General features: G+C 48.3%; 1 long non-coding RNA gene across 1 annotated transcript; it reads right to left on the bottom strand.

Moving 5' to 3' along the window:
* Positions 1-13,449: 13,449 nt before the first annotated feature.
* On the bottom strand, positions 13,450-18,208 carry LOC144169755 (uncharacterized). Its single transcript, XR_013322516.1, has 2 exons — positions 17,900-18,208; positions 13,450-15,027 (listed from the first exon to the last, which is right to left on the bottom strand). It is a non-coding gene; the product is annotated as an uncharacterized LOC144169755 (long non-coding RNA).
* Between the last annotated feature and the right edge of the window lie 1,145 nt (positions 18,209-19,353).

The raw sequence follows: 19,353 nt of genomic DNA, 5'->3' as shown, positions 1-19,353 counted from the left end.
GCCAGTCGGCCATAGTCACGTGATTGTACTGTTTGCCACCAACGGCAGAAACTGCACCTACGTCAAAATGCCGAAGTCCCCTTATCTCACCCGTTAACGTTATAGATGTGACTGTGGAAGGTGTCGCCGCCCTCGCGCTTATTGATACCGGCGCCGCTGTGTCAGTGTTGAGTGAACGTTTACGCCGCTCATTACGTAAAGTTACGACGCCTCTTTCTGACTTTACCCTTCGGACTGCGAGCGCGCAAGAGATTAAACCGTTGGCCATGTGTACCGCTCGGGTTCTCATCCAAGACGTCACATACGTCATCGATTTCATTGTCCTCCCATCCTGTTCCCACGACATCATCCTCAGCTGGGACTTCCTATCCCGACATCAGGCCATAATCGATTGCGCACGTTTGCAAGTTGCACTTCTACCGTTCTACGAGCCGCCGCCGAACGATCTGTTCACCAACTTAAATGTTTTCGAAGATATGGACATTCCCCCGAGATCTTCCGTCATAGTGCCTGTTTTGTGCAATGTGGACGACACGACTGTGGTTTTCACACCTTCCAGGTCCTTCATCTCGCGCAAATGTCTGCCTTTACCCGCTGCTGTCATCGACGTCTACTCTGGTTAATCGTCATCTGTAACCCATCTTCTTGCCCAACTACCTTGTTCCATGGAGAATGTATAGGGTGTGCGTTTCACATGAAATAGACACCGGCTCCCACGCCCCACTGCGGCAGAGACCATACCGCGTGTCACCTGCAAAGCGCCGCGTTGTCGACGAGCAAGTGTTCGATATGTTTACCCGTAACGTCATCCGACCCTCTACCAGCCCGTGGGCCTCTCCCGTAGTTGTGGTCACAAAAAAGAATGGTCGATCCGGTTCTGCGTGGATTATCGCCGGCTCAATAAGATTATACGCAAGGACGTTTATCGGCTACCCCGTAACGACGACGCTCTTGACTGCCTACAGGGTGCCGAGTTTTTCTCCTCCTTGAAGCTGCTGTCTGGTGACTGGCAAGTGCCCATGGCTGATACACATCGCTCAAAAACAGCGTTCGTTACAGCTGACGGTCTTTATGACTTTAACGTGATGCCGTTCGGGCTTTGTAATGCGCCAACCACTTTCGAACGAATTACGGACAACGTTTTACGGGGCCTTAAGTGGAAAAACTCTCTTTGTTATCTGGATGACATTGTTGTGTTTTCATCAGATTTTGACATGCCTTTGAGCGCCTTATTAAGCAAGTGTTGACCTGCCTCACATCAGGCGGCTTTCAACTTAATATGAAGAAGTGCCGCTTTGCTGCTGGCAAGCTAAAAATTATGGGCCATGTTGTGTCCAAAGACCGCATCCTTCCAGATCCGGACAAGCTTCGTGCAGTGGAAGAGTTTCCCAAACCGGCCACTCTTAAATACCTCCGAAGCTTTATCGGCTTGTGTTCGTATTTTCGCCGATTCCTACGAAATTTTGCCACCATCATCGCCCCTTTAACGCAGCTCCTCAGCGGACATAACGAACCTGTCCAGTGGTCGCCTGCTTGTGAAACGGCATTTGTGACCATGCGGCGCCTGCTTACGACACCCCCAATACTGCGCCATTTTGACCCGCTTGACCTACTGAAGTGCACACTGATGCGAGTGGTGTTCGTCTTGGCGCCGTGCTCGCTCCGCGGAAAGCTGCCTTCCGTGAATACGTCGTCGCATACGCCAGCCGCACGCTCATGAAGGCGGAACGGAATTATTCCGTAACAGAAAAAGAATGTTTGGCGATCGTTTGGGCAATCAACAAGTTTCGCCCTTACCTGTACGGTCGTTCATTCAATGTCGTCACGTACCACCACGCCCTCTGCTGGCTGTCCTCACTCAAAGACCCTTCCGGTAGACTCAGTCGTTGGGCTCTTCGCCTGCAGGAGCACGACATTCGAGTCGTATACCCGTCCGGACATAGACACACGGATGCTGATGCCCTGTCCAGGTCACCCGCGGGGTCGGACGATGACAGTTCATATACGCCCGATAGTGCCGTGGCGTCCCTAGACTCCCTTGACATGGCTGCGGAACGGCGCAAGGATCCGTGGATCGCCTTTGTCCGTAAATATTTGCCGAGTACGTCAACACTTGCAGCCTCTCGTGCGCTGCGCCGCCAGTCTTTGCACTGCACCCTTCGGGACAACCTTCTTTACCGCCGCAACTATTCATCTGAGGGCCGGAAGTGGTTACTCGTCGTCCCTGGCCATCTGCGCTCTGATTTCTGCTCCCACTTCCACGCTGACGCAACGTGCGCGCACGCTGGGGTGCTCAAAACGTACCGGCGCTTGTGTTTGCGCTATTACCGCCGTGGAATGTACACGTTTGTAACGAAGTACGTCCGCCCGTGTACAGATTGCCAACGTCGCAAGTCTGCAGCTGCTACCATGTCCAGCTCACCCTTTCGACCATGTCGGCATCGACATATATGGTCCGCTCCCCACCGCGGCTACAGGCAACCGATGGATTATCGTCGCGGTTGACCACCTCACGGGGTATCCACAAACAGCCGCACTACCCACTGTCACCGCCCGTGACGTCCCATCGTTCCTCCTTGAACGTAATATACTCCGATATGGAGCGCCGAGATAATTTTTGAGTGACAGGGGACGCGTCTTCTTGTCAGACGTTGTGGAGGAGCTGCTGACCGAATGCAGAGTCGTTCATAGAAAGAGCTCCTCCTATCAGCCGCAAACTAACGGACTGACTGAGCGCTTCAACCGTACATTAGGCGACATGATTTCAATGTACGTTTCTCCCGACCATTCCCACAGGCATTTAGCCCCGCCTTTCGTCACTTACGCCTACAATGCGGCGACGCAGACAACCACGGGATTCTCGCCGTTCTTTTTATTATACGGACGTGAGCCTTCGTGTTCATTGGACACTATACTTCCATACCACACGGATTTGTCAGACTGTGTACCAGTCTCGGAAATCGCCAAGCATGCGGAAGAGTGCCGCCAACTTGCGAGATCGTTCACGACCGCAGACCAAAGACGGCAGAAGTCCCGCCACGACGCTTCCTGCGCAGCTCCCACATACGCTGCTGGCTCCCTCGTTTGTCTTTGGACACCGCCCAATACCCACGGCCTTTCGAGCAAACTACAAGCTAAATACGAGGGACCCTACCGAGTCGTCGAGAACTTCACCCGTGAATTACGTCGTTGAGCCGGTCACTCCTCCTGCAGATCGTCGTCGCCGTGGCCGCGAGACAGTTATGTTCACCGCCTTAAGCCGTATTCCAACCCACTCGTGCTCGCCTCACCTTGAGTCGCCAAGGATGGCTCCTTTTTTTCCCCGGGGGGTAATTGTAACAGAGATAGTGGCCCTTAAAAGGCGCACCAGTGTGGCCAAAGGGGTGTGTGCTCAACTGAGATCGAGGCTGTCTTTCAAGTGGCGTCAATCCCCCACTAGGTCTATGTGCAAAGCTGAGTCATCGGCACAGCGCCCCCGCGATAGCTTCGTCTCTGGTACAACCAGCCCCTATTAGAACGCTCTGGACGCCTGAGGATGGGAAATGAGGGGCTCGTTGAAAATAAGACAGAAATAAGGGTTGGCAGTCAAGAAAACCTCGGAAAGAAAAGGGGAGGATGTGGTAGTTCATTGAAACAGATAAAGAATTTGGAAAGAATGAAAGAAAGTGGAGAAAAAAATGCCCGCCACGTGGCATTTTTTCTCGGAATTTTTTCTCCGCATTTTTTCTCCACACTTTCTTTCTTTCTTTCCCATTTCTTTATCTGTTTCAATGACCCACGACATCCTCCCCTTTGCTTTCCGAGGTTTTCTTTACTGCCAACCCTTATTTCTGTGGTATTTTCAACGAGCCCCTCATTTACTATTCTGATTCGCTATATATATATATATGCAGCAGAAAAAACGAGGAGCCTGCAGAAATGTTTAAAAAATTGTTTACTCACGAATAAAACACAACAGTATTTTATTGACGTTTCGGCTGGAGGACCAGTTACTCCAATGAAGAATGGTCCTCCAGTCAAAACGACAGTAAAATACTGTTTTTATTTTTAATCGTGACTCAACCAATTTCCATTATATATACATGTTAGTGTGTGTGTGTGCGTGCGTGTGCGCGTGCGTGTGCGTGTGTGCGTGTGTGCGTGTGTGTGTGTGTGCGTGCGTGCGTGCGTGTGTGCGTGTGTGTGTGTGTGCGCGCGCGTGCGAGCGCGTGTGAGCGCGTGTGCGCGTGTGTGTGCGCGTGTGTGTGTGCGTGTGCGTGCGCGTGCGCGTGCGCGTGCGCGTGAGCGTGCCTGCGTGCCTGCGTGCGTGCGTGCGTGCGTGTGTGTGTGTGTGTGTGTGTGTGTGTGTGTGTGTGTGTGTGTGTGTGTGTGTGTGTGTGTGTGTGTGTGTGTGTGTGTGTGTGTGTGTGTGTGTGTGTGTGTGTGTGTGTCAACCAGTGTAAGCCCGGCTGCGGATAAAACAGGGCCTCTTTCTCTCCTGCGCTCCCTGCTGCCCTTTCGAAGGTCTGCTACGGGAAGAGCGGTATCTACGGCCACTATGCTCGTCACATGATTCCGGTGTTATCATGATAGCAGAAGATCGCGGTGTTATCGTAGCAGCCCATACGCGGTGAGCAATAAATACGCATAAGAGGGGCATCGCCTTGGTTGGTGGCGTTGGCGCCGATTCATGCCCCGGCTGACGCAATGTCTCCTGAACGCAAGATGCGTATGCCGAAGCAGAGGAGGCACTGCGACATGAAAGCCTTCTCGGAACCATCGCCGCAAGCGCGCAGTAAGAAAAAAGCCAAAGCAACGGACGAGGCTTCACCTCCAAGATTCGGGCAGCCGAACTCTTTGCGAAGCCGTTGCAGCTTCCTGCAGACGATGCATCACATTGCAAGTGCGTTGCTAATAACTGACTCCCGCCTTCTAACGACCAGGCTCTTCACAGCTTATAGCTCTGGGCAGGTACTTCAAAAAATGCCTTCAGCAGGCACTCATTATTGCGAGTGTTCTAACCCACTTCCCGCTCCTGCTTATGCAATTCCACGATATTACAACTGCATGTATTGTCCAAGACACAGATGGTCCTAGGAGATGCGGCTGAGGTCAATCCTAAGGAACGACTGGTACTTAAGCCAAGAGTTTTGCTTGCGCGTTGAAAGGAATTCTTTTTGCGTGTGACTGAGTTTATTTAAGATGTCTTTTTGACTAACAATAACGATAATGGCGACCTACAGAGAGCAGTAGTGTATTAGCGGAGTTGTGTGTTGGTTTGTTGGTTTAAAATGCGATTGCACCTATACTTTTATATGTTTTTCCCCACTCATATGTTAACTTTTCTGTTCCAAACCAACCACAGTAGGTGCTAATTACCTCTTAGGGGAGAGTCACATTAGGGTTTTGGACTGTGGGCGTTTCTTGTACACATGTAGTCCAACTCTTCGCTTTCCGACTCGTTTTCCAAAGCGTCGCGCTACTGCTGAGCACGCTGATTAGAATACTGGGACGTGGGACACGAAGACAACTTACGGCCAGTCTGTCTCATTTATTGCTTAAATCCGGTTCAACGCTAGAGACGGCGCCACCGCCTCAGCAAAACGCGATTGCTCCTCCTACCGGCGCTTTTCTGGCGCCCAATCAGCGCGCACAGTGTGGCAAGAGAGGGACCTACAATTTCTTGAGACAGTTATACACTGCATGCTTCGCCCCTACCCAGGTTTCCCGAAAGTTTTTTTTCGCTTTCTTCTTCTGTCTCTCATTTGCTCCGAACTTTAAAAAGAAAACAAAGCACAGAACTGGAGCGAAGCTATTTCGATTTGGCTGAAATTGTAACCTGGTTTCGAGTGATGACCAAATCAAGAGGACATAAGACTTAAGTGCGAGCCTTTTTATTACACAGCGTCACGAAGAATAACGTTAGCCCTTACCGTGTCTATACGCACACGAGTTCAGATGATAATATATATTGTAACGAAGAAGCGAGGTCCGGGTCAAGGGATTAAAGCTCCGGCCGAAATCCAAACGGAAGCAGTACAATCCCCATGGACAATCCCCACGCATCAAGCGCACAGCATGCGCAGCGTGATCGTGTTCAGTGCTGGCTGCTCTGCTTCTTCGGCTGCTCGAGCTTCTTCTGCCTCCGTCGCTTGATCCCCTCGGTTCCTCGGCTGTCTAAATAAACCCCACTACATTTTGGTGGAGTGTGCGGGTTCGAGCTCAGCTGCCATCACCCTGGAACTTCCAAATCGGCGGCTTCCAACCCCAACCATGCCCGGTAACGACAACGCCACTCAACCGCAGCCGACGCCGTCGCCTGTGATCTGCTATGGCGCGCTCCGGGAGCGTGATCCTCCCAAGTTCACCGGCACTGGCGACTATGACGCTGACGATTGGCTTTCGTCATACGAGCGCGTCAGCAACTACAACAGATGGGACGACCCGATGAAACTCAACAACGTGAGTTTTTCCCTCGAGAAGTCCGCAGAGCTGTGGTACAACAACAACAAGACCGGCATTCATACCTGCACGGACTTCAAAACGCGCTTTTTGGAAGCTTTTGATCGCCCTGCCGTGCGTAAAATTCTCGCCGAACAGCTCCTTCGCGGACGAGCCCAGCAGGTGGGAGAAAATTTCACCAGCTACATCGAAGACGTCGTGGACTTGTGTAGGCGGGTCGACCCCGCAATGACGGACGCCGAGAAGATCCGGCACATCTTGAAAGGCATCGACGACGGTGCTTTTCAGGTGCTCATTGCGAAAGATCCGACCACGGTGAGTCAAGTTATAAGTCTATGCCAGAGCTACGACGAACTGCGCAGGCGCCGGGTCATGGCCCGTCAATCTTTGGGACCAGTACATACCGTGTCGGGCCTCGCTCTCCCTTCGGAAAGGCCTTCCCTTTGGGCAAAAATACAAGATTTTGTGCGCGAAGAGGTGGCGCGCCAAATTTCTTGCGTGCCCCACGTTCAGGAGACGTCATCATCTCTAGCTCCTGCTCTTCAAACTGTTATTAAGGAGCAAATCGCCGAAGCGCTTCCGACAGCTGAACTTTCTGCTCAAGACGCCGCACCGCTCACTTACGCTCAATTAACGGCCCGAACTCCACGCCAGTTCTCCGCAATTCGTCGTGTGGGGCCAACGTTATCACCGCTCCCTTCTCAAATGACGCCGCCAGTCGCCAATCCTTGGCGAACACCTGACAACCGGCCTATCTGCTTCGCCTGACGCATACCGGGTCATGTTGCACGTTACTGCCACCGTATGCCACTGTCTCGTCCCGACGCACTTCGTGCCGCTGCCTACTCACCCCATCCCATGTCGATCTATGAGCCGCCGCCACTTCGTCGTGGCGCACACCCTGGTCCAACTCCTGATCAGTTTCCGCCCACTCATGCCGTTGACGCCAGCCGCTGTTCACAGTCACCATGCCGCCGCTCACTGTCGCCTATGCGTCGCCGCCCCGAAGATGTCCAAGAGGGAAACTAACGTGCGCAGTTCACGAGGCACGAACTGCGCACTCATCGAAATGCACAAGACCTCGATCGCCCCCAAGAAATGTCATCGACGTAACAATTGACGGTATACGCAAAGTCGCCCTCGTAGATACAGGAGCCGCTATTTCTGTGATAAGTGAAAAACTTTGTCGCTCATTGAAAAAAGTAACCACACCCCTCACAGGCCTTTCGCTTCGTACCGCAAGCACTGAACAAGTCGAACCCTTTGCGACGAGTACAGCACGTGTAGTTATTCAAGATGCCATTTACCCCATTGAGCTCGTCGTCCTGGCCTCGTGTTCCCACGACATTATCCTGGGCTGGGATTTCCTCTCTCGCCATCATGCGATCATTGATTGTGCCCGTGCTGAGGTCGAGCTATCTGCTCAATATTATGAGCCTTTGTGCGATGTTCCCGGTTCATCGTCTTCCAGTGACAAAATCATCATCTATCAGCTCTATCCTTGTACCTCTGTCGTGCCACTCTACCTCCGATGACCCGGTTCTGTGTACTCCATCCGAAGCATTCCTCCGCCGAAAAAACCTACCCGTTCCTTTCACTGTTTTGGAGCTCCAGTCTGGCTGCACGTCAATGTGGATTACGAATCCGACCCCCTGCCCTTTCAGTTTGCTGCGCGGCGAATCCCTCGGTAATGTTGAACCCATAGCCTCCATTCTCTACTTCGACGATGATGAAAGTACATCTGCCCTGGACATCAGCGCTCTCACCACTCCGTCCTCCCATGCCCATCCGCTACCGGCCGACGCTTTCGCCTCTTCATTGGACAGCAGCTTGACCTTAACGCAGCGCACACAATTGATCGCACTGCTAAGCGCCTTCCATTATTCCTTTGACTCGAACCAAACTGCCTTGGGCCGTACGTCAACTGTCGCCCATCACATCGACACCGGCGCACAGCCACCCTTGCGCCAGCGTCCATATCGAGTATCACCATCTGAACGCCGCGTCATTGGTGAGCAAGTGGAAGACATGCTTCGGCGAGGTGTCATCCGACCGTCGCAAAGCCCGTGGTCATCGCCGGTAGTGCTCGTTACTAAAAAAGACGGCTCCATACGTTTTTGCGTTGACTATCGGAGGCTTAACAAGGTGACCCGCAAAGATGTCTATCCATTGCCCCGTATTGACGATGCCCTTGACTGTTTGCACGGTGCGGAATTTTTCTCTTCATTAGATTTGCGATCCGGCTATTGGTAGGTTCCGATGGCCGAATCTGACTGACCGAAAACAGCCTTTGTTACTCCCGACGGCTTATATGAGTTTAATGTAATGCCATTTGGCTTTTGCAACGCGCCAGCAACATTTGAACGGATGATGGACAACATCTTAAGACGTCTCAAGTGGAACACGTGTCTCTGTTATTTAGACGATGTTGTCGTGTTTTCTCCAGATTTCGAGACACACCTCATCCGGCTCAAACAAATTCTGACCTGCCTGACGCACGCTGGTCTACAGCTAAACTTGAAAAAGTGTCGCTTCGGGGCCCGCAAATTGACAATCTTAGGCCATGTGGTGTCCAAGGAGGGTGTTCTACCTGATCCGAACAAGCTGCAGGCATGAAAGTGAACGTTTCGACAGACTTCTGTCTGGTTGGGAAGTTACTGAACTGAGATTTAATTAGGCTCCAACCAATACAATGCAAAAAGGCAAAAAACCCGACGTTTCGAAGCCGGCTCGGCTTCTTCTTCAGGGGTGACAGTGGCCACGCTGCAGCTCCATCTTATAGTCTCACATTTGCTGGCCTCGCACAAAGCCCCTCGCTGCGGCACGTAATCCGTGTGTGTACACCGAGGGGAGAGTGCCAAGCGAGCGATTAACATTCCCAGGTGTGCGTTGAATATGCCACGATTCGAGGAAAAGCCGCTTCCTCCAGTTCGTTTCCCTTTCGAGGATGGCCGTTCCGGAAAAGTCAATTTTGTGGTCGGCAATTTCACAGTGTTCGGCGACTGCGCTGCGAACTCTATTCTGCTTCCGGACGTCGTTCTTGTGTTGCCTAATCCTCTCCGGTAGGTTTTTGGTTTCACCGATGTACGAGGCGCTGCACCCCGCGCACGGAATGCGGTAGACGACCCCGGGTGCCTTCTCTATTGTCGTCCGGTCTTTGGGGCGGGGGATTAAGCGGCCTAAAGTTGTCGAAGGCTTGTGCGCTATGTGTACTCCTACCCCTTTGAAAATGCGGGCCAAGGCTTCGCTTGTTCCGGGGATATACGGCACCGGCACGCGTTTCAGGGGTCCGGCGGTTGAAGTTCTTGAAGAGTTTGTCACCCTCTTCTGCTCTTTGCGGCGGGTTACGGAGTGAATGAACTTTTTCGGGTAGCCGTTTTTCTTGAGGTCCGCAAATACACGGCTTACTTCTTTCTTACGTTCTGATTCGGACGACCAAATTGCATCAGCTCTGTTAATTAAAGACGACACAACTGAGGCTTTGTGGTTAGCGGGGTGGGCCGAATTAAAATGAAGGTAGCGGCCGGTGTGCATCGGCTTCCTGTGAACGGAGAACACCAGGCCCCTGCCTCCTCCTGGTGTTCTCCGAAGAAAGAGGACAAGACCATGTGCAAACTTGCAACTAACTTGATTATGAAGGAATGCGTTTATACATACATCAAATAATCACGTCACCTTACACAATCTTCCGCAGGACACTGCTGGGGAACATGTTCAGACTGTTCAGTCATTGCAAAGCATCACCTTGGCTTAAAAAGTACACTTCTTTCTCGTTGACCGTGAAGGTGGGCATACTTGCACAATTATCACTGGCACTTGTGATCTCTTGTGCCTCAATAATCCCACGAGTTATTTGACTCCTGTGTTCGGAGATACTGCTGCTCTTATAAAACAACGTGAAATGAAAGAAGCTGATGCCTCTTTCACAAGTTGCGCAGTCGGCTGACAGCGGCCGTAGCGCCGTTATCAGATAAGTGCGGAGAATCAACACCAGCGCGAATGAGTGTGAAGGCTCCCGAAAGCCGCCGCCACCGCCGCCGCCGCCGCCGAGAATGTAGCCGGGGCTGTTGCCGCTTCAATTCCTTCTCCCCCTAGGGTGCCTGGATTCACGCGCGTCAAAGGTTGTCTCCACCCTGTACGGCGGCGCTGGCATCGAAGTACCCTACCTCGCCCAAGCATCGCTCCCCTCCCGGTTGAAAGCAACTTCCCTCGTTAAAACACCGGCGTGAGCCCACTATAATTCTTTAGCTTGAAAGGCATTCCGAGCAACATTGTCGCGTCGGCGACCCTTGTTGACCAGCTTGTCATAGTTCTTCTGGCAGAAGAAGAATAATGGATGTTAGCCTGGTCGCATGTAAAGTCTTTCTCTCTTCATTCGCGAGTGTATTTAACTCTTAATTAGGCACCTATCCCCCCTTGCCGGTTTAGGCGTGCACGGGTTGGGGTGAAGAGAGGGGGCATGCACGCACAGCAGGGCTTAATGCTGCTACCGATGACAAAGCCGTTGTGATGGTGGGAGATTTAAACATGGCACTCTCCCGGCTGAACGCTCCCAGTCAGCTGTCCTCCGCCATCGAGTGGTTGGGGTCTGGGTTGGTGTGTGCACATACAATGAGGTGCCTACGACTGGCAAGCGAAAGGAACACACACGTTCGTGTCCACTAGTATAGAGGTCGAAGCCCACGAGGTGTTAGCTCGCTATGGGATGGCCGTATATCGCTCGCTTGGAAGAACCAAAGCGCAAACTTATGAAGCATCAGCCCGAACTGAAGCGTGAATGGGCGCGAAAACTACGGAAAGCCGCTGCCGCCGCCGTTGCCGCCTCACGTTGCAGCTGGCCGTGTAGCTGCGAATCCCTCCCGGATGAACAGCAGCTGGCCCGTTTGGAACCCCGACGTGGGCCAATATAGCTCGTTCAGCTTAAAGGGCTTTCAGAGCGCGATTTTCCACAGTATCTTTCACTCCTACACACTAAAAATTTTTACACCCAAAAGGGTGCTTCAGCTTGTCGCCGCAGGAGCACCCTAAAAACTGAATATTTTACGCCCTTTAGGGTGCTTGGATTTTGTCGCCGCAGGAGCACCCTCTGTGAAGCACCCCAGAAGACAGGTGCCTTATAACACCCTTTTCCGCCTAAAAGTATCCTAGGGTGCTACTTAGCACCCCAATCTGTAGGAGCATCTTCTGCAAAAGCACCCACCTAAAGGGGTACAAAACGGGTGCGTCATCCTCGGTTCACAGGTGCAGCAGGTGTGAGACCACATATTGCACAATATCACACACGATTATGGTATGAAACATTCGTGCTTTCCAAGCTCGGTTCTGTGAGACATTCCATTGAAGCTCAACATCAGCTGATAATTTCCTTGAACTTGTGTCACCGATTGTTAAAACATCAATTTAAAAAGTCAGGAGCCACATCTCAGTACAGTTATAACTTTAGAGGTAGTCGATTACCCAAAACTTCGTAAAAAACCAATTATATGTTCACTTTGCCGAACTGCAGTACACATCCTTCGAGATTCACTGCAGAGCCTAACCATGCTGTGCAGTGAAAGCAATTAGGTGTGCAACACTTCAACCACACAAAACTTCCTTGAACCTTAAAACCCTTGGCTTCTTAGTATTGCATCAAACTTCCAATCAAGGTAGCTACCTGCAATGTTTAGTGCCTTATTCTTGAGCTGAGCAGGAAGGTTCAATATCAAGGAAGACCAAATGCAAAATGTATAGTTTCCCCCGTAATGCGGCTCATAATATAGTTCCCTCCGTACTGCGGCTCATAATCTACTTATAAAAGTTGGGTACCCAAGCCATTTATTTTCGTTTGCATTATTCTTTTTGCTCTACGGAAAAATATTCATATGGTACAGCACTTGCAAGGTTTGGTGGTATTTGGAGTTTTATAAACATACCTTTAGACTAAATGACCCCACATAGCAATAACAAGAACTGCAAACATCACAGAACAATGCATACAAGTTCCCTGGTGAAGCCCATGGTTGAAATGTAATGCCATTGTTCAGAAAACATTATTTTATCATGAGGCTAGCTTGTACATGGTGCCTTGCATTATGTCCCTGCCGGTGGATGTGGGGTCATTTGTCACTGTTGCAAATGAAAAGCCAACAGCCAGGGCCCATTAGTTTTGGCTAGTATTACGAGGTGCCTCACGGTAAGCATTCTACGTCGATAGACTTTTTTAGAGTTGACTAGAACTGAAATCAGCAAAAGATTCTCTACAAAACATTCATTCTATCCGCAGCTTTAGGGTTTGCTAATTTCCATAGTTGGGTTTCTTCTGCCTTTCTTAACAACATTTTTCTTTTGATAAGAAGGTGCACAACCAAAAGCAAAAAGCTTTTCTGTAAACCTTTGGTAGCTATATAATTGTTACAAAATATTTTACTCTAAATATGGCAGCTTAAACTGAGAATATTTGCATTTAAAAACATTAAAATAAGTTTAAATTGATCATAAATTTTTAGCTGTTTTTACGCAAAACTGTACATGGCATATGAAGTGCACCACAAGGAGGGCTTTGGATTAGCTTTAGCAAATTTGGGACATTTAAGGTGCACTGAAATCTCTACACATGCGCTTTTTCACTTTCTGTATCCACCAGGAAAATGGCTGCCAATTTAGACAGCGATTCTAAATAGTAGTTGACGTGCATTTTAAAATAATCACAAACATTATAGCCACAAAATTAATTTTTACAAGTTGTAGACATTGCCCGTTACACCAGACATTGGACTACACTGTCAAGAGCTTTGACATCTACAATGACGTCTACAAAGCAGGCTTATACTGGTAGAATGTTTCATACCATAACTACTGTGTGTTCAGAGCTCACGTGTGAAGTATGGATACTGCTGCTTCAGCAAGAACCGAGGATGAGCACCCTTCCTGGTTCTGAAAAAAAAATAACAGAGGAAATGCCTTAAGCAGGATTCTGAAACGGGGTTGAATGAAACAAGAATGAACAAGAAATTCTTTCAAAACATGTAAAGCAATGCAAACAAATATTTATTTCAACTTATTTCTACAAAAGACCACCTCATGAAGACTGGTGGTGGGGTATTGGCTCAAAAAAAAAGCAGAGAGCACTTATACAAATGCTACAGGGAGCCTTCGCAGCCAACAATTGTTTGAACACACCTAAACTAATCACTGTTCAACAAACTCATAAAAAATGTTTGAATGCATAAAAAACCAGTGGTAAACACAGGAAACAGTTAAAACAGAATGACGGCACAAGTTTCTCCCGTCGTTCTCTTCTGTGTCCTGGGTTTTCCTATGGTTTTTCATCCATTCAAACATATACCAGCTAGCCCAGTCCAACGCCTTGGTATCATAAAAATATGGATAGTCAATCCTTACACAAAGTTGAAAAAAAAAGAAAGTATAAAGTAGGTGACAAAATTAAAACGACAGCAAATTGGTTGGCTTTTAATTTTAAATGATAATATAAAAAATAATGGCATGAATGAAAGTGAGCAGCACGCGAAGTACCTTGTTGCTAGCCCGACATTCCACTTTGAAGCAAAATGTCCGCTTTCAACACTACATAGGCTAAACATGCAATGAGGCATTCCTTTAGGCACACAAAATATACCATAATTGTTAAAAAAGCTACGAATTAGTTGAAAAAACCTGACCACGACAAATTGGAATTAGTGACTAGATACAGTTTCAGAAATACACAGCGACATCATATGAAAATATATGGTTCCCATACAAAGATTGATCATAACGAAAATTCAGGACATTTATCAGACTGGCATCAATGTGCAAAGCAGCTTAATGAAGGAAGACGGTCTTCACTAAAAACATGTTAATATTGGGAGCTCATGTGCTTCCCTGCAAGTTGTGTGTGTAAACCCACTGACATCTTAACTAACCCGCCTGAATCATCACTTGATAGACATTGAGGAATTTTACGAATTGGTTTATTGTAGCCAGCTGTCTAGTTTATTTCCCTATATTTCTTGGCATTTCGTGTCTAATTCTAAATTTGGTGACTAGATAGCTTTTACTATGGTCATGCACTGGTGACAACGAATATTTGATTTTACTTTAAAAAAATTTCAGTTTTGTTTTATTGCTCACCAGCCAACGATCTGAAATATCAGAGGCGCTTAAAACGTATGTTGGCATTTCCTTCCTGCAGTGTAGTACAACTAATCATGACTTTTACCATAATTTGTTCACAAATCGTAATATGTGGAAAGTATTCAGCTTAATGAAAATGTCATTTCAGAAGCATGCACAATCAACAAGGCCTCAATGACTCTCATGACGTGGTCCACTTGTTTCTGTCACAAATAACCTGAGTGCAGACACATTCCACCGAAGACGAAGGTAACATGCCCTCTTGGGTGATGAATATTTAAAAAGCCTTACGAGTAAATTTGCTGCTGAGCACGTGAAATTGTGGCATTAAAACAAAAGATCCCTCTGCGGCATCTTTCACTTGGAGGAGCGCTTGACCACAAACTTTGAGAAGCTAGAAAATGCTCCATGAACCGCTCCAGCCAGCAGAAACGATGCAGGACACAAGTTGGTAGGCGGACCGTTGGCATCCTGCGATTGTGAAGATATTTCTGTTTAGTAGATGCTCTTCTTTTTGTACCACTGTTTATTTTACCTTTAACAAGCAGCTGAACTCCTTAACGTTCGCATAATAAAATGCTGCAATGCGGAACAGTTAGCAGGGTTACCTCAATTTTGCTTTTCTACGAATTAACACAATGTAGGTAATCTGCACACAACTACAATCAAACTACAATTTTCACCTACTTCACTGCTAACATCAGCATTTGACTGCTCAAGCACAAATACAGGTTAGACATGTGAGCAATCTGCTAAACGTATCCCCACAAACTGAACAATCAGGCATCAGAAATCGGCAAGGTGTCACGTTTAAATGGCACTTTTTTTGTTCAAAACATAAACAACACCTGGAAGCTTGAAGCGTGAGAGGGGGTCTTTCACGCTGACAATGTCAGAACATAGCTTGCTAGTGGGCACCTGCACGATGTGCACAATGTGTTTCTTGAAAATGCGTGCGAAAGTTTGATTGATGTGTAGGACGAGAATTGCAGCACGTTTTGACACAGGCCTTGTGGACGCTTCTGCCTGCTAATGTCAATGTGGATTCTTGCTAGTCGCCCTCTTCGCTTCTTTCTGAATATAATGCTTTAGGCATTATATTCAGGACAACGACTGCATCAAAACGTGCAGCAATTACCTACGTCCCACACATCGGTGAAACTCTCGCACACATTTTCAAGACACGCAGTGCATACATTGTGCATGTGCCCACTAGCAAGCTGCGTTCTGACATTGTCAGCGTGAGAGACCCCCTCTCACGCTCCAAGCTTCCGGTTATTGTTTATTAGATTCCATGCGCTGAATGCAAATCAGTGTACATTGGCGAAACGGGCAATCTGCACAGAAGATTAATGCAGCACTGGAACGAAGTGAACAAGGGCCATGCAAAAACAAGTTCACTGGCAGAGCACCGTGAGAGGACGGGACACGTGGTCGACTGGAACAAGACAAAATTACTGACAACTGAGTGCAATCTATCTTCTCGATTACTGCTCGAGTCCCTCATTGTTCAGACGACGCCCAACATTATCAACATAATGGATGGCAGTCTGCACCATATCTATGCAAACTCATTGCGCCGCATAATGCCCAATATATAGCTTCGTTTTCCACGACACATGCTCACCGTGAACAAGCAACAAACCGTTAAATGGCTTTCTTGACTTGGTCAGTGACCTACGTTTCATCACTGCAATAATGCTTTTACCTGCCTACACGGCATTCCGTCAAACACTGGACTACACCACATGAGCCATTGGCGTTCTTAACCTGCCCCAGAGTATATAACCTTTCACTACTGCTATGAGATAGACCCATAAACGCACTTCAATATGGCCTTTATATTTAGCTCTTGGAAACATTATGTATAATTTTACCTTTAAGTTGCACCTGCTACAGCAGCTGGTACTATACCAAAAACATGAAAAAAAAAACGGTGGTTTAACACGCCAAAGCTACACTTGGGATATGGGGAGCACTGTAGGGGAAGGCTTCGCATTAATTTTGACCATCTGGGTATTTTTGTGCGCATCGAAATCTCCAAACACGGGCGTCTTTACGTGTTGCCTCCATCTGAAAAGCGGCTACACCAAGCGGTATCTAACCGACATTCGCCTCCACAGCACACCACCCTAGCCACGGCAGTGGGTTAAACATATGAAATAAAGCGAGTTTTGGAGGGCAAATGAAAATATTAATCACACGTCTTATTTTCCCAACCGATGTACCTTTTGAAATCCACCATGCATCCCCCCTCCCTACCGGCCTACCAAAACACCTTTGTCTCAAGAGGTAATCAGGCTGTTGTTAATGAAGTAAGTATTTACAATCCGAGACTTGCCACCGTTAAAGTCATGCACTTTGTTTTAGAGATAAGCGACATTAGCCATTTGCAGCACAGGAGTTAATTGTGTTAAGACCAGATTGAAAGCATTGACGGTAGTAGTTGAAAGAAATTGTGTGATAAATTACATCATCTGCAAATAGACCTACATGGGAGGATATGCAACATGGAAGATAGACCAAGCAACCTGCCTGGGGGGACAACAAAGTGGCACGAGCAAAAGAAGTATATAGTTATTAGAAGTAAACTGCATTTGAGAAGAATGAAAATCTTTTGCTCAAGTGAGGACATTAGGGTGAAGTTTGAGAAGTTGTCTGTGGTGTGCAATGCGATTGAATGCTTTAGAAAAATCGAGAAAAACTACCGCAGTTTGTAAGCCTGTGTCAATGGATCAATGTAGATCGTGAACAAATCCTGAAAGTTGTGTTTCTCAAGTAACCCTTGTGAAAAACCGTGGTGATACTCGAATGTGATATTGTGATTTTATAAATAATTAGCGACCTGAGAGTGGATGAAATGTTTCCTGACCTTGCATATGGTGCTTGTTAGGGAAATTTAATGGTGAAGTACCGTCTCCTGATTTAAAGACTGGTGCTACCTCGACTATCTTCCAACCATGAGATTAGTGCCTGTCATGAGAGACTGCGAAAAAAGCGCTGTCAGAATTCCTACAGACTGCGGGATGTACTTTTCGGTATAGTATGATTATTACCAGTATGATCTGAAGTAGACCAGTTTGTATTGGAAGTTTAAAACCATATCGAAAGGATCCTAAATGTTTGCTTGGCTTGATTACATACGAATACTTGCTTCAAAGTCAGTTCAATTCTCTTCTTGCCCTTTAGTTGTCAGCCCCAGATTCTCTTCAATATCTCTGCTAAGCAATGACACGCTCCATACGCACAGCACTGCTTCATGAAAATGTTTCAAATAATCAGAGGCCACAGCACTGCTAACAGGTATACATCATGGCAAGTTCCACAACATGCAATAAATAACCTGAAAGTACATAATCGGTGGGTGCACCGATATGGCAGCAGTGCCTGGACCGATGTGTCGAGCAAATGCGCTGACTTCTGAACGGGTGGTCCAAGCAGCCAGATGATGGATGAATGACCATTCTGGCGGCAAAGCGTACGGAGCACCAACGAAAGGCCAGGCAGTACTTGGGTACAGCAGGTGCAGTGTCGGTTGCCAAGGGAGGCCCTGGCAAAGCCTTTGAAACTGGACTGGAAGGCAGCTGACCCAGGACAGCCAGCAGCAGCACCTGCAGGTGCATAATCTGTGAGTGTGCTGACACTTGTTGAAATACAAGAAGAGCACACACAAAGCACAAATGCTTACATCAAGTAGATTTTTAATCGTTTAAAGACAGTAACCTCCAAGGCACTAATAAGAACATTCCAGGAACACCCCAAGTGAAATTTAGGTCACAGTAAGAATGTATTTATTAGACCCGTAGGTACTGTGAGTGGGGTATGCATGATATATGCAAAGCTAGCTACTGAGCTAATTTGCATGGAACGCATGCTAGCAGCTCATCTGTATCCCTTGCTTTCAATCGGAACTGGTGTGTGATAGTTGAGGCTCCTCCATTTCAATGTCTGACTTGTATCTGCACGTTCAATTCTCCAATATAAATCGAGTTGAGTGAGTGCCTACAGCTTTCTGGTTAGTCTCTGTATGGCTGCGGTTTTGCGAAAATGAGAACTTGCGAATTGGCTCAATTTTCTGCACTAATTTAAACAATACATATGCCTCTGATATCAAGCCCCAGACTTCCCGAGAGCTACTCTGACAGAATCGGCAGGCGCCTCGTAGGCGTTGTGAAATCTCCCCCACTACCCCGAGACTATGCTAACTCCCTGCGAGGCCACATGCGCGCATTTCACCTTCAATTTGCACGTATGTGAATTCTATACCTCTATGAACTCTCAGACGGGCGTCGTCATATTCGTGCCGGACTCGTGAAGCTCGGCAACGTAAATTACCGCACTCGCTCGCTGGCGCGCGGCCCGAACTCTCTCACCGTTTCCGGCCCTTGCATACTATTTTCTCCACCTTGCACTTTGTAAATTCTCATGTTTAACTACACTCGTGCGCCCTCATCTCTTGCCTGCTTTTCTTCCAGCACAACTCCGTCAGCACCCGGTCGACGCGTACGCTGTCGGGGCGCGTTGGCGAGCGAGTACGGCAATTTCGCTGTTGTCGAGCTTCACGAGAACAGCACACATATCGCGGCCCGAAGACCGCGAGGCGTACGGTCGCCGGTCTCGCGAGCGCAATAGCTGCGAAGCGCACTGCACGGAATTCGTGGGGGGGGGGGGGGGGAAGAGATTTCACAACACCTACGAGACGCCAGCCATGGAATCACATGTACGCGTTTTCACATGCACTTCCAGGGGAACCTCCTGTTCATGTTATTTCTTGGTATACCGTGGATATTCACGAGG

Source organism: Haemaphysalis longicornis, unplaced genomic scaffold (assembly GCF_048455015.1).
Source record: "Haemaphysalis longicornis isolate Haplotype H1 unplaced genomic scaffold, Haemaphysalis longicornis Haplotype H1 scaffold_2, whole genome shotgun sequence".
NCBI lineage: Eukaryota > Metazoa > Arthropoda > Arachnida > Ixodida > Ixodidae > Haemaphysalis > Haemaphysalis longicornis.
The sequence above is the reverse complement of the archived record's forward strand: the minus strand, read 5'-3'. Positions and strand labels throughout refer to the sequence as shown.